This window comes from Vicia villosa, unplaced genomic scaffold (genome assembly GCF_029867415.1).
Source record: "Vicia villosa cultivar HV-30 ecotype Madison, WI unplaced genomic scaffold, Vvil1.0 ctg.001319F_1_1, whole genome shotgun sequence".
NCBI classification, from domain to species: Eukaryota; Viridiplantae; Streptophyta; class Magnoliopsida; order Fabales; family Fabaceae; genus Vicia; species Vicia villosa.
In genome coordinates, this window is record NW_026705573.1 from 440,750 (window position 1) to 463,763 (window position 23,014).

The following is a 23,014-nucleotide window of genomic DNA, read 5'->3' on the forward strand; positions in this document are numbered from 1 at the left end:
ATACATATATATATATATATATATATGCATATATATATATATATATATATATATATATATATATATATATATATATATATATATATATATATATAAAACTTTCCATATTTCTACAGAAGACAAAAATCATGATCTAAATTAAATCCTTTTTTGGTTCATTTCTTTCATAATGTGTCTGACATTTCAACTTTCTCACATTGGTATGAACGTGTGAGTTCAGGAAAGCTCACCCCGCCATCAGTCAATTTAGGGGAAAACAGAATGACTCAAAAGGATGTGTGGGGTCTGAACCAAAATCAATTCAGGTGTTATTGCTATTAATAAAACATGGAGCCAACGGTCTCAATCTTTTGGAAGCACAACATGTTGTCCTTGTAGAGCCATTACTCAATCCAGCTGCTGAAGCACAAGCAATCAGTCGTGTACATCGTATTGGCCAAAAAAATAAGACCCTCATTCATCATTTCTTAGTAAGTATATCTCTCTCTTTCTCTCTCGCACCACTCGAATTCAATCATCCATGTTGTCTTTGAATGTGCTCTTCACTTGAATCAACTGTAGATGATTTTCTAGGATTCACGTTCAAGTTCTTTTGCTTGGATTTCAGTAGCATCATTTTTTTTTCTTAAATCATATAAATATATGTTTGGCTTTACTTTATTCTTTTATATGAAATTTTTTAGTATTGTTAATACTCCACTCTACTCTTTAAATCATATTCAATAACTCTTGCATTACAATCTATATGATTTCTGTGAGGGCTTATGGATTTGCTCATTTCTTTGACTAGCTAATATTTCTTAAGAGACAATTGACACGGCTAAGAGTCTCACATTGTATTAGATAATGACTTGAAAATACGTTTGTATAAGTGGTGGCAATGACAATCCTCTCCTTACATGTCAGTTTTGTAAAGGTTAAGTTAGGGTTAGTTTAAAACTTTAAAATGATATCACAGTCCATCCAAGATTAGTTGGGCCGTCAAACCACTCAAATCAAGTTTAAGATATTCAATCCTAGGCGTGAGGGGGCATGAAGGGAGTATGTTAAAAGTCCCACATTGAATGAGATATTACCTGAAAATATATTTATAAGTGGTGGTTGACAACTTGACACTTGACTCTTCCCTTACAAACCGGTTTTTAAGGGTGAAAACCCATTTTCTAAAAAACAACTATCGGTTACCACTAAATGTATTAGTGTAAATTGCTTGATTCAAGTGCTCATGTATAAACTGTTTCTACAATTGATTAGGAAATGTAAGAAGATTATGTACATATTCTATAACCTATTATGAGGTTCTTCGGAAAAAAGGTCAAATAGTTAGTTTATGGACATATTCTAAGCTATATTTCTAAGTCTATTTAAATCACAAAATGCGTGTGTTTATTACATAAGTTTTTATTTGAACTATTCAAAATGTCTCCTATTTTTTGGGTGGAGTTTAATTCATCCCTATAAAACTGACTTGGAAGGTAAGGGCTGTCCAAGTTTTATAAAAACATGCGATATCTTTAAGCAATGTGAGGTTGCAATGAAAGCAAGTTAAATACCACAATTAGGCGATTAGGGACACCACAATGAAGGCGGGATTTCCAACTCACTTCACACTCAAGTCTCAATGAGCCTCAAGTGTGGATGATGTGGGAAACCCAACGACAAATCTAGGATAGACTCTTATACCATCTAAGAATTTTCGGGTCGAGTCTAATTCATCCATACAAAATTGGTTCTTAGAATTTGGGTTGGGTCTAATTCCGATTTGTAAGATGAGGGCTGCCCAAACTTTATAAACACTACACAAGCCATATCTTTAAGTAATGTGAGACTAAACCCACCCCCTTCAAATCCAACACAATGAAGGTGTTGGAGTTGGAGGCTCCAATGAAGGAAAGCCCAATGTCACTATTAGATGACTAGGGGCTGACTCAAAAGAAGGTGGAATTTCCAATAGCCTCCTTTATACTTTTGTAGATGTTTTGGATTTATCAAGATTTATTTCAATGAATGAAAGAAAAGAGCATGAATTAATGTTACTCTACACTTTCTTGCCTCTCATCTAAGTTTTGTCTCAATTCATTCATTAAAAATTGTTCTTACTTCTTTGTTTTTGCATCTGTTAGGTAAAAGACACAGTCGAAGAGAGCATATATAAGTTGAACAGAAGCAGAAGGAATCATTCATTCATCAGTGGCAACACAAAAAATAAAGATCAGCCTGTTTGGACCCTTAAGGATGTGGAATCCTTGGTGGCTAGAGCACCTCTAATGGCTCCGGAAACCGATGAAAATCCTAATACAAATACAAACCTGAGAGACTTTCCGCCATCAGTTGCGGCGGCTATAGCTGCTGAAAGAAGATATAATGAGCAAAGAACATGATTTTATTTTTCTCTTTTGTTTCTAAAAGATGTTACTATGCACAAGTGCAACAATTTTAAGAGGCCATGGGAGTTGCATTGCAATAAAATTTCAAATCTTAATATAAATTATTCTAATCATTTTGCCTACAAATATCTAGAATTCATTTATTCTTGTACATAAAGTTACATATAATTAGTTATATTTATAACTTATTTTCAAGATCTGTAAAATATATGTTAAATCTTCAAACTTTTTTTTTTCTTCCTCTAGTTGTATGAGATACCTTTGAGGTCATAATGAAATGAGTGTAACATGACTTTAAGCAATGTTTGAGTTGGACATTTCATTTTTAACTAGTGAGAGATATAAGTCACACTAGATCATAGAAAAGATAGTTATTTACTTGTTCATCAGATTCAACTATGTATGTCACAATTTCATTAAATATCTTGGGGCAAATCAAGTCAAAGTGTGACATATATCACTGTCACTATGAAAAATAACTTATGATACGCACTATATTGTATTATCATGATGTGTAAATTCAGGATAAATATTATTTTTAATATTTATATTTACGTGACATTAAAACTTGATTACAAATTGCTGAAGAATGACATTATTATATTATTATATTTATTGATGTCTCACATTTAAATTAACCTAAATGTTCCATTAATCAGATTAACTATTTTTAATATGTTATAACTTTGAAAAAAACATAGTAAAGAAAAACCTTTTATTATAAATAAGTTATCATAATAGAAGTTCTAAGTCCAGGCTTAAAATCATTAGGCTCCAGGACTTACACCAACAATTTTTAACTAGCACTAGAGCTAATACTCACATATCTAATGTGACAGTTATGTTTTTGTTGAGTAAGGGGCTTAATGAGTGGGCTATCAACGTTGTCAATTATTAGTACTCTACATTTCTTTAAATTCCTCATTTTTATTAATACTCTACATTTTTTTAAATTTCTTTCTTGAATGAGGTGATAATGCCTAAGTATGTGTTTGGATCACTAATGAGATTTAGATTCTTTAACTTGTGAAATGACATCATTTTTTAAAATCAAAATAGAGTTCAATGGAATCCACTCAACTATACCAATTTCATAGAAGCACATCTTGACTCTACCATAGAGGTTGGGTATATTTGCTTTTTCAAACACATCAACAAAAAAGTTGCTGGGTTATCAACATTGTCAATTATTGGTACTCTACATAATGACGTTAGGACATCATATTTGACATCTTCTTCACACAACTCAATTGCATCTTCAACCGAACAAATCCATTACGACCAGCATGCTCTTCCACCTCAGGATGATGTTAGGACATTAATTCCAGAACCATTCCTCATAGGCGGAAGAAACTCCCCTTAATCCAGAAACCTTCCTCACAGGGGGTATAGGAGAATCTTTAAGAGGTGGCCAAACACCAACCCGAAGTCTCTAGAGAAAAACTCAGGGGTGCAGACTTCAATTCTAGGTAACTTAGAACACAAGACGCAATTGTGTTCATAACTCAGATAACAAGACACAAAACGAAGGGAGGAAGACCAAACACCTTCTTGGACATCTTTGTAAATCCAATTTATAAATCCCATCTGTAACATGAACAAAACAATCATTCTCTCCCCCCTTTTGGCCAAAAATTGACAACCAAAATCCTCAAATGACCATACCCAAAGTGTACTCACCCACACTCGGACAATGGCCATAATTGGAAAGAAGGAGTAACCACCTCATTTTTTTTGAAGGAATGACCTCTTTTAAATAGCCCAGTAGTTTTCTTAGGGAATAACGATCTTGGTCAATGAGAAGGTTATTTGAGAAAGATAACAACACAATTAGAGAACACATGGCTTCTTTATTAACGCAAGGACACATATGATAAGCATCCTTACAACTCCACACAAGTTGTCATAACTCTTTGGGTGGTTTATATGTCATCCACTATTGGTTTGACTTTATTTACAAGCGTCTTCTCAACCCTTAATTTCCATGCTTCTCAAGAAACCTCTTCTTCAAAAATACTTCTAGAGTTATTTGCACCAAAAGAAGAAAAAAAACACCTCCAAAAAAATACTGATCATATCACGTAGTATGACAGTATTTCTCTGCCCTTATATCCACTAGCTGTTGCTGATACTAGTGGAATCTTCAACAAAGTAGTAATGCAATGGTCAATCATACTACTGTAGACAAGATTATAATCTCCACATTCTAATCCATATAGTCAGAAATTCCTCTTTTGACAATGATGCTTGAGCATCCTTCAAAGAAAAACCACCAACAATCATGATATTCCAATATTAGCTTTAGAATCAAATGACTTTGGTTCTTGATCCACCATCCAAAGGACTCATCGTTTACAGAGAATTTCTTGACTAAGCTCCCAATAGAACACACCCAATTCATCTCCTTCAGGTTGACACACTCCTAGATATCATAGAGATAAACAAACTCTCAAATACTTTCTGAACCATAATGTTTAGATTGCAGACTTGCATCAACTCGTCAGACTAACACACAGCTCCCGTCGGGATATATGTCATCAGTCATATGCATAACCTTATTAGAGGACCATTTCTTTACATTTCAATCTTCATAGATTCTCTAGAGATACAGTCAGCTTATAAAACTACCTTCTTACACATAGTAGAGCACAAGTTGATTCTTCGTCATAACAAATAGTCATGATAGATGTGCACACCACACGCCCTATGCCATATTAGGCTAGTGACTTGTCTTCACCCTGAGAAAAACAGACTACCTTAGCCGAGGGAGTAAGGAACTAAAATGATGTTCCAACATCAGCTCATACATCAGTCTAAATCACATGGATTTGGCCATTTTCAATGGTTTTGGAGATAACATCCATAATGATATAGGCATTTCTTTTGAAAGAAACACAAGAGTACTTAACAACAGCTAGTCAACCTCCACGGTCAGACTATAGAAATAGGCAGTAACTATTGAATCGGTAAAGCGGCAAGCAACAAAAGTAATGAGATATTATTCCCGGGTGATATAGTTATATCGTATCGTAGTCCACAGAGATGTGTACCATTCGATCGATTAATTCGTTCTTGAGTTAGGTTTTATAAATGTACAAGAAAGTAAATGTATCAACAAGAAAACTACTCATTCCTTAATAGAATAGAATTGTCAAGCTGGAATATGATCTAGTTCTCACAGACTTAAACTTATTGACCGAACATACTCAACTTGTAACCTATCAATATTATCACATGTCAACAATACTACCCACAATATTATCTAAGTGACGATCTCTCAACCACCTAAACAACACATGAGATATCCGAGCTTCCCGTAGATGCCGATCTCTCAGACAAACACGACCATTCAGAAGCATTAAGCACTGACACTAAGTGATTATCAACCTAATCCATCTCTGCAATTATGTTAATAGATAATTATCCTAGATAAGCATTAGAGCCTTACGTCTCCATAGCGACTCAAACACATTAGCAACAAAGCAAAAATCCAAGATAATAATCCACAAAGATATGAAAGCAAGCTTTACACAACATAATGATCAACAAATATAAATGAGTTCAAAGGAGATACATGCAAACAACCCAACAATGGAAATTACAAAGAGAAGAGAGAAAGAGAAAGCAAACATGTCTTGGTTTGTCAATACCAATTGATGAAGAATACACTCCCAATCCACCAATTGCAAGATCCAATGTTGTTATCCACTCTTAATCTACCAAGAAATGATGTGATGGAGTTGAGAGAACCCTAAATTGGCCTCCTAAAACCATAACCCTAAAAATGAAATGAAAAGAAACTATATACACAATCTGCTACGCGACTTTCGCCCAGCGAGCCAATTGCTCCACCTGGCGAAACCTTTATTCCTGGCCACACAGCCTGCGCCATGTCATCAAGTGGGCAAAATATCTTCTTTCGCCCGGCGAACGAAATGCTTAGCCCGACGAATCCTTATTCTTCCGGCCGACAACCATGAGGCGACCCCAAGGCAGAAACTTGACAATTTATTTTTTTCGCTCGCCCGGCGAGCCAATTGCTCTGTCGGGCGACTCACACCAGTCTGCACTATTCTCTTCTTTTATTCAATTTGCCTTTTCTTTTATTGATCCAAAATTGCTCACCCTTGAAGCTTTATTACCTAATGCTTCAAACATGCTCAAACACCTACAAAAAGAATGGAAAATAAATCAACCGGTACAATATGTACACAAAACGCAATAAACGGTATTTACAACAAAAACGAGGATTATTACACAATATTACAAACAATAAACCGATAAGTGTCACAAAATGTATATACTATAATAACTACAATTTGCACTTATCAGTAACCTGCACGACACAATTTCCAGACCTCCTGTCTGAACTTGAGATGTGAGACACCATCCTTCTGCACCTAAAGAGGAGATTCCCTCTAACAGGTATCTGGAGCAGAATACAACAACCGGGATATTGACTGATAATATATATATATATATAATATTTATTTGGTCTCAGTGCATTTATTTATTTTTTAATAGGCAATTGATTGATAAAGCTCGTACTAGGGGTGTAACCCTTACAAACAGAGAACACTAGAGAATGATTGAGTCGGATAAAGGAAGTTTAAATCATTCATAATAATTGGATCTAAACTTAGAATATCCACTAGATAACTATCTCCAAGAAAGGAAAATAATAAATTGAAATTGAAATGAGTTTGAACAATATATATTATCTTTTGACCAAAACTTATAGGGATATTCTTTTGAACTATTCAAGTGTTAGATATTGTAATTATGTTTTCAAATTAAAAGACAAAATTGGTAATTTTCTTTTACTCCATCTTATATAAATGTCTAACCATATCTAATATGACTTATTGATGTTAAATTGTTTAATTATTATTTACATATTAATTTTATATTTTTTTTTAAAGTATTGGGATACATAAGTCAAACATTTAATCCGTTCTTTCATGTAGTGAATTGAGGTGATAAAAATAAGATATGTTAAACCTCAAAGGGTTGGCTCATTTGGCAAATGAGCTTTCTCCGAAAAGGGACGGAACCGGCTAGTACCCGGGTTCGAGCCCGGTTGGAGTCAAAAATGCCCTGGGGCCACGGTGCCGTCGCCTTCGAGCCCGGATCCGGATTAGTCACGTGGGGCCCTTTCCCCCGCGGATACCGGTCGGTTAACACAAAAAAAAAAAAAATACGTTAAGTATTTTTATTTTAAGATATTTGTATCTAATTTCTTATCAAACGAGTTTTTCTATCTTACAAGGAAACAAATAAATGTCCTGACTAAGAAAAATTTAAAAAAATACATGCTTTTAATATCCATTGAATGTATTGAGTTAAAGTGCACCAGCCAACCATTGAAAATCTTTTGTTGAGTAGGTTATGTTGTAATCTTGAATTTTCAAAATCATGTGTTTTCACTAGTACAAAAATGTTAATTTATTTTGGTGTTATTCATAAAATGTGGAAGCAAAAACAAATGGTAGTTCCTTTGCAAAGAAATGTGTTTTTAAGCATAGTCTAGTAAGAAACATTTTTCTGAGGGTGGTGCTAAGGTGTTAAACTGTATCTTGGATGACCATTCACTCTCATTTTTTCATGAATTTTGATCTATTATTTTGACATTTGCTTATGTCTATCAATAAATCAATAAATATATAAATGAGATATGTATTACTTTGTGAATTTATCTCATATAAGTGCATGTATGATCTACATCAAATCTATCACATTGCTTCTAAAATCAATGTATCTTATATTGGTCATACATGTTGTAGTTAAATGAGATATATTCCAATGTAAGATGTATCTTAGATGAAAACTATTTAGAAGGAAACTATAAAGAAAATGCTGGTTGTGCAAAAATGCAGGCCAACAAGTTATTGTCATGCTACATAAAGTAATTTGTATCTTCTATTGAAGTGATAAGAACACAAGTTAGAAGGGATATATTACTATTATATACACTATATTTATTCATAAGAACATCAAAATAAAAACGTCAGATATTATGACAAAAAATAGACTATCAGGTGAGATCAAATTTAACAACTTTGCACCCCTTTTTGGAAATATTCATAATTTGACGGCATGCTTCGAAAATACGTTTTTTTCCAAGGAACTACCATTGCCTTACCCATCCATAATAAGTGAACAACAAAAAACAAATTAAGACAACTATAATTAAAATCAGTAAGACAATTGACTTTGAAAAATCTATAGTAGCACATAACTTGCTCAACAAAGGATTGTTTGTAGTTGGAAATGAGGCTTTTAGTTGCTATTCGAAAAAGGAGAATCAAATTATATAAATTTGAAAATATCATTGTTAGGACTTACATTTGTTATTATGCCGTGAAAAAAAGACTAATAATGAAAAATCAAAAGAAGCATTGTAATAATTATTTTTTGGCGTTATCTATTGGCGAAAGACACGTGGAAGCAAATTGAAGACATGATCCATGCAAATAGGAAATAACTCAATTTTTGAAAAAAAAAGAAAAGACCGTTTAAGACAGTTATTTTGATTTAGTATAAATAGGGGTTCTAGCATCAGGATTCGGTGTGTTCAATTATTTACAAACTCATATTACCCAAAGTATCTAGTATGTTGAGAAAAGAGTCATCACTAAGTGAAATGTAGGTATGAAACACTATTTCCTTTTATTCAATGCAAAATAAATTTTATTAAGTTATTCAATGCACTTTACTGTTTTGTTAAATTCCTTTTTACATTCCTCTTCATTAATACAAATAATTTCTACATTACTTTGAAGAATTTGTTCTCATATTAAAATCTCCATCTTTAAACATAATTTACGACAAACTTTAAAAACTTAGGCACATATATTTTAGGATTAATCTAGTTGATCCTGCAACCAACCAAATTATTATTAGTATTTAGAAGACTACAAGTTATTTACTAAATTTCACGGTAATTAACTACGTAAACCGTTTTTAGCATTACCATAACAACTTCATAGTAATCCACCTCGAAGATAATTATAATGTTCATGAATCCCTATGAATCAAGAAGAATCCATTAAATGAGGATGACTTATTTCTAATATTAATCCTCGCATTGTCAAAGCTTCCAATCACTTATGGAAGGTAACAGCTCCGTCTAAAATTCTTTTTATCGGTTGGAGGATTATACACAATAGACTATCAACCAAAGATTAATTACATAAGAGGGGTGTGACGGAGGTTAGTGGAGATCTTAAGTGTGTTTTTTATTTGTCAGAGGAAGAATGTCTATCGCATCTTTTAGGGGGTTGTGTGGTCGTGAAATTTTTTTGGAAGAAGGTGTTCGAGTAAATTGATTGCGGTGCGGTAGGGGTGTTCGCGGGCCGGTTTGGTTCGGTTTTGAGAGAATCCGATACCCAAACCAATTAAAATTAAATGGATTGGTTTGGATTGGGTTTATAAATTTTTGCGATAAAGCCCAAACCGAACCGATCCGAGAAACAACGGATTGGTTTGGGTTGGATTGATCGGGTAGATAAAAATTGCAAAAATATTTTTAAAAAATAACTTATTTACAAAAATTAATTTTTCATAATATTATAAAAAATATAATATTAATAGTGTTCAAATTTAAATATTATACTACAAAATTTTCTCTAATAGATTCAAAAATATCTCACAAAATTAATCTCTAAGATTAAGACTTTTGAATCTATAACTAGTCACTTCAATTAATATAATAATGAATGTGTTTCATAACTTTATGTTCATTTATCATATTACACTATCAATTTTCTAATAATAAATTAAAATAGCATAACTTGTCCACACACAACATTTTATTTTTTTCTTATTGAAGTTGAATGCTTTGTAGTAATTTTCATGATAATTAATTATGGTTGGTTTGGGTTGGGCTTGCGGGTAGAAAGTTGAAAATCCGATGCCCGAACCGATTGTCATTGAATTTCATTGGTTTGGTTCGGTTCTTGCCCGAACTGAAAAAATATCCAACCCAAACACTATGATTTGGTTCGGATTCTGGTTTGGTTCGGTTTACCCGAACCAATGAACACCCCTACGGTGCGGTTTTAACTTTGGAAGAGTTCAAGGAGTTCTTTTTTTCCATTGAGAAGGTGAAGATATTAGCCAAAAAATTTATGTTAGTGGTCATTTGGTTATCAACTGCGCGATGCATTTGGAATAGGCGCAATGCGATCATTTTTAGGAATGCTTCGTTTAGTTTTTTCGAATGTATTTCAGAGATTATGTTTAACTCTTGGAAGTGGCTATGTTCTTATTACAATCTAGCGGACTCTTGTAACTTTCATGTTTGGAATATTCTTCCTCTCTTTTTTTTTCGAGAAGTAGAAGTTTTCTGTGTTGTTTTTTCGGTCGGGGTATCCCTTATTCTCCTTATCAATTCCATTGCTTATTAAAAAAATATTAGTGGTTTAATTTTTTTTAAAATACTTTTAATTTAATAAAAAATAATATTTTTTAAGCTTTTTTTGTAAATATGTTTTTTAATTCATAATAATTAGAATTGTTTTTATATTTTAGTATTTGTATTGAGGATGAATTATTAAATAATTTTATTAAATTAAAAATAGTGTTATTCTTTATTATTATGTACTAAGTAACTGTAGCCTTATAGAAAGAAAACATGTATATCAGAATACTAGATAGAATAGAATTCAAAAGAACAACTATCTCTCCAATAGAAAGGTGTTTGTGATGCCATCCTCCAAGTCTTCTTTTTAATTTATCAACAATAGGTCTCTAAACCGCACACCTCTTCGGATTAATCCCCACCAAAATATCAAGAAAAACAAACAAAGAGGAACTAATATCACAACAAAGAAAGGACGAAGCCGCTTGGATAAAGTCCGGTTAAGATTAACCCCAAAAAGCCTACTCTTAGATAAATTAACTTTTAAATCGGAAACAAGTTCAAATCCTCTAAGAATAGCCTTGAAAGCCCAAAGATTATCCCACAAATCCTCTCCGATAAGCTCGGTGTCATCCGCAAATTGGAGAATCTCCAAAGTAGAATGAGAATCCAAAGGAAAACCCTTAAACTCCCCAAAGACGCAAGCCCTTCCATCACTAATAAAAAAAGGAACGGAGATAACAAATCCCCTTGCCTTAACCCCCTCGACACCTCGAAATCCCCCGTTGAACTACCATTCACAAGAATCGACATGGAACTATTAAACACAGGGGCTTCAATCCATCTCCTCTATCGCTCATCAAACCCCATTTTCCGAAGCAAGAACCTAAGAAAATCCCAAAACACACAATCATAAACCTTTTCAAACAACAACTCGTAGGTTCAATGCACTTTCCGTAATTTCCTTTGATGTATTTATTATATGCGTTGAACATACCTCCCTTTAAACTGATTTTTCTATCTTCATTTTTATTTAATTGAAGAATATATAACTTTAAAAGTATTTAAACTGATGTATTTTTTTTTCAATAAAAAAAAGTATTAAAAATTTCCGATAATTGAAAGAATCCAATATAAAAATTAAAACAATATTACTATCTTTCATTTTACCATTAAATTATTTTGCCTATATATAATATTCAAATTTATTTTATTCCCTAATTTTATCATTTTTCTATTTTTAAAATTATGGTAAAAGTTATAAATTCACCGTATCAGAGTTTTCTTAACTAGATAATACTCCATCTTTTAAAAAGTCATTAATTTATTTAAACTTTTTTATTAAATATATCATTTTACTATTTTTAAAAAGAGAATTTCTTTGTAGACCCCCCAATGAGGAGAACTCCTGCGGGAAACTCAAAATACCCCTATTTCGGAAATGCATTTTCGAAGTAATTTTTTTCTTCAGATTTTCCTAGAATTCGGAAATGCATCTCCAAAAACATCAAATGGGGGGTGTTTTTGGAGATGCATTTCCGAAAGCTCCGAAAATTAAAAAAAAACGTTGGATTTAAGTATCAGCTATTGTTTCGGAGATGTATATCCGAAATAATCTGTTCATATACAGTTTTCCCTCCTTCACTATTTCATCATTTTCATCACAAACCCTCTCCAAAACCTCCATCATTCTCAATCAATTTTCGTCTCAAAATCAAGTTTCAAACAATTGATCATACTAAAGGGAGCATAGAAAGCTGTAATTTGAGGTAAACATCATTCATTTTATCTCCTATTACACTACATTGTTGATGATTTAGTAGACTGAAAACTACGTTAGTTCGGAAGTACATTTCCGAAATAAATCACCTAACAAATTTCAGAAATGTACTTCCGAAATAAGCCCTTGCAGAAATAAAAAACAGTTATAACAGATTTAGTATATTTTTGCATATGTTAGGTATGGTGCATCCGGACAACATTGTCGCCGATGACTTAGAAGTTCCGGAAGGGGTCAACGTTGATAAAGGGCCGGTTAACGATGTTAAAAACATGATCATTGCGGTGGATGTTCGATAACAATTTACAAATGATATGAGCTCCGCTTGTCGTGAACATTTGCTTGATTGGGTTCAAAGTGAAGCTACTAAATTTGGATTTTGCATTGTCATATTAAGGTCCGACAATGGAAGTATTAGACGGAAAGCTTTTGTCGTGTTGAATTGCGAGAGGGGTGGGAAGTTTGTTCCAACAAACCAGGTGTTAAAACACGAAGACACGGGATCGAGAAAGTGTGGGTGTCCGTTTAAGTTGCGCGTGACTCGTAGGATTGATGATTTGTGGCATTTTAGCATCATTTGAAGAGTTCATAATCATGTCTTGGAAAGCAAGCTACACGGGCATCCAATTGCGTGTCGGTTGTCCCGCGAAGAGAAGAATGTTATTTCAAACTTATCGAAAATCAAAGTGGCGCCGAGAAACATACTTGCTGATTTGAAGCGAAAAAAACCGGAGAGTGTTTCAAATATAAAGCAAGTATACAATGAACGGCACAATATTAAAGTCTTGAAAATGGGCACGAGGTCGGAAATCCAACAACTTTTTAAACTTTTGGGCTATAACCAATACGTTTCAAGCTTCCAGACGTGTGAGGACAAAGTTACGGTGCGTGACATATTTTGGACTTATCCCGAAAGTATCAAGTTGTTCAACACATTTCCAACCGTTCTTGTAATGGATTCTACGTACAATACTAACAAGTATAGGCTTCCGCTTCTAGAGATTGTCGGTGTGACCTCGACGGACAAGACATTTTCGGTTGGATTTGCTTTTTTGGAATGTAGGAAAGAAGATAACTTTACATGGGCTTCGGGAATATGTAAGTCTTTGTTGGTTGATCAGAAGACTATGCCAAGTGTCATTATTACCGACCGAGATAATGCTTTGATGAATGCGGTCGATACCGTCTTCCCGATATCGACCATATTACTTTGCCGGTATCACATAACGTGCAATGTGAGAAGTAAACTCAAACCCGCGGTTGGCACGAAAGAAAAAAAGGATGACAACGGTAACATCATCAAAGCCTGTGTTGTGGTGGACAAGATTATGGCCGCATGGAGGGAGATTTTAGATGCACGTTCCGAAGAGTTGTACACCGAGAAAGTGGTACAATTCCGGATTTTGTGTGTTTCTTTGAACACTTTTTGTCATTACGTCGAGAGTAATATCCTTGACAAAGTAAAAGAAAAAGTTGTTTATGCTTGGACGGATCGAGTGAGACATCTTGGTTGCACTACAACTAACCGAGTTGAATCCGCACATACGGCGTTGAAGAGATGGTTGGGTGATAGCAAGGGGGATTTGTGTCGGGGATGGGACACCGTGAACCAAATGCTCCAAAATCTACACAATAAAATCCAAACATCATTTAGTCGGAGCAAGACGGTTATGGAACACCGGTTTAAGGGCCAAAATTTATTCTCGCAATTGATTTACAACATATCCCGTTCGGGATTGAATTTAATTTTTCATGAGCCCAAGCGGGCGGAGACAACGGGGCCGGATAGTTCAAAATGCGGGTTCACAATTAGAAAAACCTACGGGCTTCCATGTGCTTGTATACTTTCTAAAAAGATGAAGTTGAATTCACTGATACGCATGGATGAAGTAATTGACCATTGGAAAAAGCTCCATTTTGATGATTTTGAGCCGCCGAAAGAAAAATGAATCCAAAATTACCATCTCCGATGAGTTGGAAGTGGTAATGGATAAGTTTTCTAAAGCGGATGACACCATGAAAATGCACATAAAAGAACAATTGCGAAAAATTATATTTCCGGAGACCGCTGATTTGAAACTGCCATCTCAACTGGTTAAAACCAAAGGTGCGCCTAAAAAGCCGAAAAGTACCCAAGAAGACACATCAACCAAACAAGATCCTTCCTACTTTGAACATGTTAATGCATTGATCCTGGATTCACCAACACCAAAGTTCAAGTGTAGTGCTAACAAAGGGGCCCGTATTTCGAAGCCGCCGCGCACACCTCCGATAAAAAAACCTCTGATGATCTACATTGATGAGATGCCGCTTTTTATGCACAAATATATTGATAACATAGTTGATGTTGGCACCGACGGTAATTGGGGGTATCGAGCCGTTGCCGGTTTGCTTGGAAGAGGAGAAGAAAATCACACTCTTATTCGACGGGCACTTATTTCGGAGTTGACTTCGCATAGGGACATCTACGGCCGACTCTATGAAAATCAAGAAAACTTTGATAAACTTCATGATTCCCTTGTTCCATCACTAAGCGGTCACGCCCCGATTTCGAAATGGATGTCATTCCCTGAAATGGGCCATCTTATAGCAAGTGCGTACGATCGGGTGTGTGTCGATTTGACGAGATTTGGATATTTGGAGACATTTTTTCTGCTTCATAGTCACCCCCCTTTGGACGCGTCTAGCCGTGTCATCTGTATCGGGTATCTAAGATCGTGCCACTTTGTGCAAGTTTTTTTGAAACCGAGGTGTCCTATACAGGCTACTTTTTGTCAGTGGACAGATACTTGGTCGGATCCTTTTGTTGAAAGAATGACGGAGTTTATTGAAATGATGAAGCAAGAGCGTGAGGAAAATAGAGAGCAGTCGAAGAACTTACTGGTTTTAGATTTTACCGGACCCTTTTTGTTTGTAATGACCGGGTGTGTGTCATTTTTTGTATGTATTGTCGTTTAGAATGTAAAATCAAACCGATTCAATACATATATAATATACTTATATTTTATGTTGTCATTGTTTATGTTTTGCTTATGCTTGGTTGAATTTGTTATTATTTGTCAAAACAGACTGCACAACTCAAGACTCAAATTTCAGGTCTGTTTCTGCTTAATTTGGAAGTATATTTCTGAAATTTAATTGTTTTTAGGCTGTTTTCGGAAGTACATTTTCGAAACATCCACTGAAAGCAATATAAAGTTTGTTGGATCATTATTACTCCAATAAATCTATAAATACTACTCCAATCTTTTTCATCAACATCAAGCCACAAAACAACAATGACACAAACCTACTCGCACCTTGCGTTTGTCTATTTCAGCAATGGCTACCCGATGCCGTTCCTTTTGTTATTTACAAGCTATGAATCTGCACAAACAATTATAAATATATAACAAAAAACAAATACAATATTACCTATATTCCTTATAAGTTATTCTCCATATCAATAAATTATAATTTAATAATATTTTATATTCATAATATTTTAGATTTTTATACATTTTAACAAATAATTTATAAAAAGACCATCATATAAAATAAAATTAAAATTATTACTATCTATTTTTTTACTACGATTTAACACTGTCATCTATATATCTTTTCGAATTATTTTACAAACAAAAGAAATTCATATTTATTATATAAACCATTTTATATTATTTTCATTTTAGTAATTAGCAAAATTTTCAATTTAGAAAGAGGTTTTTTTTTCATTGTCTTGACATTTTATTTTAACAACAAAATTGGTCGGCCAATTCACAATCTTTTAAAATTTAAACCATCTATTACAAAATCGTGACACATAATATTTTATAGTTTTTCTAACGTCATTAACTTTGATTCTCGTATGAATGTAGGTAGTTCATGCTTATAAGCTAAACGTAAACATCTTTTTGTTGAAAAATATATTTTGTATTCTTGATATTTCAAGATGACTTGTTATCCTTATAGTGTTAAAGTTTATTTTTTGGGTCATTGACAGAATAAAGAGAAATTCTAGTTAAAGTTTATTTTTTGGGTCATTGACAGAATAAAGAGAAATTCTAGTGATGAACTTTTCATAAAGGAGTTGTGAAGGTGTCAATTTGGCTTTTAAAAGATAATTCATTTAGTTTTCATCATGATTTTTGTGATTATATGATATTTTGACGGACGTTCATAAGAATCAGTTTAGTGTACACATTAGTATTATATCTTGTATGACTTATTTCTTTATCTATTCGATAGTAGTTGCACAACACTTTATAGAGTAAGAAAAGGTAATCCTTTTATGTTGGTTTAATTTTAATAAATATTTTTAATAATTAAATAAATATTTTGACCAAAATTTCAACATTTTTAAAAGCATATATCCTTCATTTCCTTGTGTTATTTACAAGATTTGAAACCTGCGCAAACACTAAATAAATACATAATAAAAAACAAATAAAATATTACCTATATTCCATATAAGTTATTCTCCATGCCAATAAATTATGATTTAATAATATTTTTTATTCATAATATTTTAGATTTTTATACATTTTAACAAATAATTGGTAAAAAGAAAAAACCATCATATAAAATAAAATTATTACCATCTGTTTTTTATTACGATTTAACACTTTCATTTATATATCTTTTCGAAATTTTTTACAAACAAACTAAATTTATATTTAATATATAAACTATATTATATTATTTCCATTTTAGTAATTAACAAAATTTTCAATTTAGAAAGAGAGTTGTTTTTTCCTTGTCATGATATTTTCTTTTAACAACAAAATTGGTCTGGCAATTCGCAATCTTTTAAATTTTATACGATCCATTACAATATAGTGACAAATAACACTTTATAGTTCTTCTAACGTCATTATCATGTAGTAACAAAAAATTATAAAGGAAAAAATAGTAATGGGCATTCTCATATGAGTGTAGGTAGTTCATGGCTATTAGCCAAACATAAATATATTTTATTGGAAAAGATATTTTGTATTCTTGATATTTTAAGATGACTTGTTCTTCTTATTGTGTTAAAGTTTTTTTGTGGGGTCATTGATAGAATAAAGAGAAAAAACAAATGGTAGTTCCTTGACAAGCAAACAATTTCTGGACGTACATTCTAGTGATGAACTTTTAATAAAGGGGTTGCGAAGGTGTCAATTTGGGTTTTAAGAGATAATTCATTCAGTTTTCTACATGATTTCTCTGGCTATATGATATTTTGACAGGTGTTCATTAAGATCAGTTTAGCGTACACATTAGTATTATATCTTGTATGACTTATTTCTTTACCAATTCGACAATAAACGCATAATACTTTCTAGAGTGAGAAAAAAATATTTGGCCTAGCTATTGGCTACATACTTGCTCCACCTTAATTCTCTTCAAACTTTCTAACTAAGCACTTTTCTCATGAAATACATCCTACATGCAAGTCTTCAAATTTTGCACTTAGAACTACTGGAATGATAGACATAAAAGACATTATTTTAAGAGGTTATTAAATGGACTTCAGGTAAATCTCAATAATATCAATGATCTATATTCTAATCATAATATTGCCTCTAAAAGTAATTTCTTTTGTGATAGATTATTATTGTGTACAGTTTAACAGTTTACAAGACTAAACAACAAAATACCATATTGTTAGAGAAATCAGAATGAAAATGAATAAACAGCCACCTAAAGACTAATTTGACACTTTAGGGCTCCCCTGTTTTCACTGTTAGATTGAGTTTCGAAAACATCTTTGTTTTCCAAGAAACTACCATTAGTTTCACCAATAAATTATATCAACAACCCATTAAAAAAAATTAACAGATTCAAAGCATATTTATTACATAAATTTTGATATAGATTCAAAAATTTATGTAGGATAAAAATACTAATGGACAAGCTTTGATTCTCATATTAGTGTAGGTAATTCATGCTTATATGCCAACCATAAAAATATATTTGTTGAAAAAGATAATTTGTATTCTTGATATTTTAAAATGACTTGTTATCCTTACAATGTTAAAGTTTTTTTTTTTTTGGGTCATTGATAGAATAAAGAGAAAAAACAAAAGATAGTTCCTTGGCAAGCAAACAAGTTTTTGATGTACATTCTAGTGATGAAATTTTCATAAAGGGGTTGCGAATGTGTCAATTTGGGTTTTAAGAGATAACTCATTCAGTTTCAATCATAATTTCTCTAGCTATATGATAGTTTGATAGGCGTTCATAAGGATCAGTTTAGTGAACACATTAGTATTATATGTGTTATGATTTATTTCTTTATCAATTCAACAATAAATGCATAATACTCGTTCCACCTTAATTCTCTTTAAACTTTATTACTAAGCGCATTTATCATGAAATACATCATACATGCAGTCTTCAAATTTCGCACATAGAATTATTGGTATGATGAACATAAAAGACATTATTTCAAGAGGTTATTAAATGGACTTCAGGTAGATCTCAGTAATATCGATGTTCTATATTCCATTCATAATATTGCCTCTAAAAGTACTCTCATTTGTGATTATCATATCTGCAGCTTTATAAATTGAGTTGAAAATTCTAAAGCAAATGCAAGTAATAGAAAATGTGGCCGAACAATTGTTATGCTTGCTATATTAATTAACTTTCAACTTCGGATAAAGCGATAATAAAATAAATCGTAAGTGATAGATTAAAAATGTGTACATTTTAACAGTTTACAAGACTAAACAACAAAAATATTATATAACTATAGAAATTAGGATGAAAATGAATGAACAGTCACCTAAGTATTAATATGACACTTTAGCGCTTCCCTTTAAGAAGTGTTCATTGTTAGATTGAGTTTCAAAAACATCTTTGCTTTCCAAGATACTACCATTAGTTTCACCAATAAATTATATCAACAACTCTATCAAAAATTAAAAAATTCAAAGCAAATTTATTACATAAATTTTGATATATAGATTCAAAGCTTAAACTTCAATAATAACGAGAGATAAAAAAATAACATACCTTTAGATCTGCAAAAAGTAAATAAGAGAGTAAGATTCACTCTAACACTTCTTCACAATTCAATAATTTTTGTGTATTTTTAACACAATTCCTCCTCTTATGCGGTCAAGCTTCAACGTGAAGCTCTAACCTAAAATCATATTAAATTCAGAAATCAAGTGTAAATCAAACTGGAAATGATGCAAAAATAAACTACATACTAAAACGCGCTTGAAGCAAAGTTTAACAATCTTAAATCTATAATAATTTTGACAAAATTAGTAAACTCGGAGTTCAAACCAAAGCAATTCGATCTGGCTTATTTTTGTGCTTTTCGTTAAAAACATTGATGTAATCATGCTTAAAATGAATTTGCAGGTTGATTTGGACTGTTATTCGTTTCAAATAGATAAAAAACAAGAAATCTGGATTCGTGTTCTTGAGTGTTCCTGAACACTCATGAACGTGGAACCCTAGATTTCGATATTCAACGAATTCCCAGTGATTTAATGAATTGATTGAGGGCTTATATGTGCTAGATATGCAAAAACAAGATCGCGCCAAGAAATCACAACTGTAATAGAAATTTAGGATTACCTGGGCAACGAATCCAGAAGAACACGATGAAGATGGATGAGTTTTTCGGACAGTAACTCTAACTTCTGATGATGCTCCGATCTGGCTCCGACAAGGTTTGTTTTCCATTTTTTAAAAAGATTTTAGCTCCTCTTGATCTCTTGTACCTCTTTCTTTCCAAATTTCACTGATTTGAACACTTTTTCTAAAATTCAACTTCAAACAAAACTTGCATAACCTAAGGGACTTAAGATGTTTATGACAGGTGTTTGGATGTATGTTGAAGCTAAAGCAAGATGCAAAGGACTAGGATGGAGATTAATACCCTTATGAAAATTATGGGTTTTTGTTGAACTAACAACTAAGGGTATTAATGTCATTTACCTGGGTGAATAGATGATGTGGAAATTCCATTTATTAAAAAGTAAAAAAAACACTGCCACATCATACTTTTTTGATGATGTGACCTGATAATTGGCCAAAATGAAACTTTTGAAATTTGTTGAGAGAATTCCTACAACTTTTTTTTTTGCAGGGAGAATTTTAAAACCAATCTCATATGACAGGAGTGAAAATAAGTATTAACCTTTAAATTTAAAAGCAACATATTTAAAATAATGAGATTTTTCATTAACGTTTAATATGTATGTGATGCATTTATTAAAAGGTGAAGATAACGAGAACATCATACATTTTGATCTCCAAACATGTGAATTGAAAAAGATGTACAATAAAATAAATGTTTTGTACTTCAAGACTCGAATTTTTTTTTTCAATAACCAAGTTTTTTAAAAAAATTACGCATATAACCAAAATTTCAAAGTAATTACATAAATGACCATTTTTTCTCAATTTTAACACATTGTCGCCACTTGTATTGGCGAATTGCAAATTGAGGCGGTTTAAAACCCCCGCAAAACATTTTTATTAAGGTAAGTCGCCACTTGCATTGGCGACTACACTTAAATTTTAAGTTTTATTGTAAACAGCGGGGGTTCAAAACCGCCGCAAAGTTTAAGAAAATTAAAATTTTTAATGTAGTCGCCAATGCAAGTGGCGACTTACCTTTATAAAAACGTTTAGCGGGGGTTTTAAACCGCCCTAATTTGCAATTCGCCAAAGCAAGTGGCGACAATGTGTTAAAAAAGTGAAAAAAAGGTCATTTATGTAATTACTTTGAAATTTTGGTTATATGCGTAATTTTTTTGAAAAACTTGGTTATTGAAAAAAAAAATTCTCAAGACTCACTCTCCCCCATCCTCTCTCTTTCTCTATATTTTCATTTACTTTTAACTGTATTTCAATATTACAAAGAAAAGTTATAATTTATAGACTAAAATTTTAGAAGGTTTTTGGTAATTAAGAATTGAATTTGGAAGAAAAATTAATTAAATTACATAAATGTCCTTTATATTTTGGTTTGATTAAGTAAAACTTCTAAATGATTTAAAATTATTTTGTTAATAAAATTTTCATAGTAATAGTAGCATATGACCTTAACTAGGTTCAATGCACTTTCCGTAATTTCCTTTGATGTATTTATAATATGCGTGGAACACACATCCCTTTAAACTGATTTTTTTATCTTCATTTTTATTTAATTAAAGAATATATAACTTTAAAAGTATTAAAAATTTCCCAAATTTGAAAGAATCCAATATAAAAATTAAAACAATATTACTATCTTTCATTTTACCATTAATGTATTTTGCCTATATATAATACTAGTGGTTATACCCGTGCGAGGCACGGGACAAATTGTTATTAGTAGTTTACAAACAAAATAATATTATAATTTGTCTTTGTTAATAGTAGTGGAATATTAGGGCGTTTGCACGGGTACCGCTACGTTACGCGCATTTAAAATGAAAAATAAATTTTAAATAAAATATAATATTGAATAATAGTTAGTATATTATATAAAAGTACAAATTTAGTTAAAATGTCATAATTAAAAAAATGGAACAATTAATAGAGTAAAAATTAGAAATTAAAAAGAAAAATAATAAATTTAAATGTTAAATAAAACATAATAATATTGAATAATAGTTATATAAAAATACAAATTAAGTAAAAATTTCATAAGGGAAATGCTTTATGTCACGATAAAATATTCGTGAAAAACTCACGAATGATATATTGAAGACAAAATGTCTACTTTTTATGTTCTTGTCTACAGTTTTTACATTTTCTCTTGCTCTACTTGGCATTCTTTGATGTTTAATCCCTAGACACAAATATTTTTATCCACAAAAACGTGAACATCAATTATGTCATTCAATAGTTTTTACATGCCACGTAACTTGTTTACACAAAATACATGTGGTGGTGTCTAACAGCTTTAAGTACATGGAGAAATTGCTGGACAAGAGTGGTGCAGTAGAAATTTAATAGAAGCAAATATATATCTTCAAAAAGTGGTGTCCGTGATATGCATATGAATTATGCGTTGGTGATATTCCAAATAATAATTTTTGCGACATATAGCAGTACTCGTTTTATAATTATTTATAATTTACAAATGAAAACATGTCAAATAAAATGTCACTTTTCATAAAATATATTTCTCTTTGCATACTCAAAATATACCTTATCTAATGTCTATACCCGTGCAAGACACAAGAAACAATTGCTTACGCTTAAAAAACTATTTTATAACTATTAACAATTTACAAAGGAAATAATAAATTTTCAGCAGCATAGCATAATAAAGGAAATGAAATCGTTTGAAATTTGATTTCTTTACAAAATTTTCTCAATCATATATGATCTACTGGCCTGTTACTTTATTGGAAAACTTTAAACAGATACAAATAATAAACATCATAGGTAGTGGCTTGTAAACGATATTAATATATGTCCAAGATTATTGTAATAAGTATGGTTAGTCTTTTACATGGAGGGCTCTATTGGCTGCATAGTTGATTTTATGATTTGATGAATATAAAT

At 32.0% G+C, this 23,014-nt stretch overlaps 1 long non-coding RNA gene across 2 annotated transcripts; it reads right to left on the minus strand.

Annotated features, from left to right (window-relative positions):
- Positions 1–8,460: 8,460 nt before the first annotated feature.
- On the minus strand, positions 8,461–20,368 carry LOC131634601 (uncharacterized). 2 transcript variants are annotated; one of them, XR_009293588.1, is made up of 3 exons: positions 20,087–20,368; positions 19,281–19,640; positions 8,461–15,895 (listed from the first exon to the last, which is right to left on the minus strand). It is a non-coding gene; the product is annotated as an uncharacterized LOC131634601 (long non-coding RNA). The 2 variants fall into 2 exon arrangements; XR_009293587.1 differs by lacking the exon at positions 8,461–15,895 and having other exon boundaries at positions 19,154–19,640.
- Positions 20,369–23,014: the final 2,646 nt, after the last annotated feature.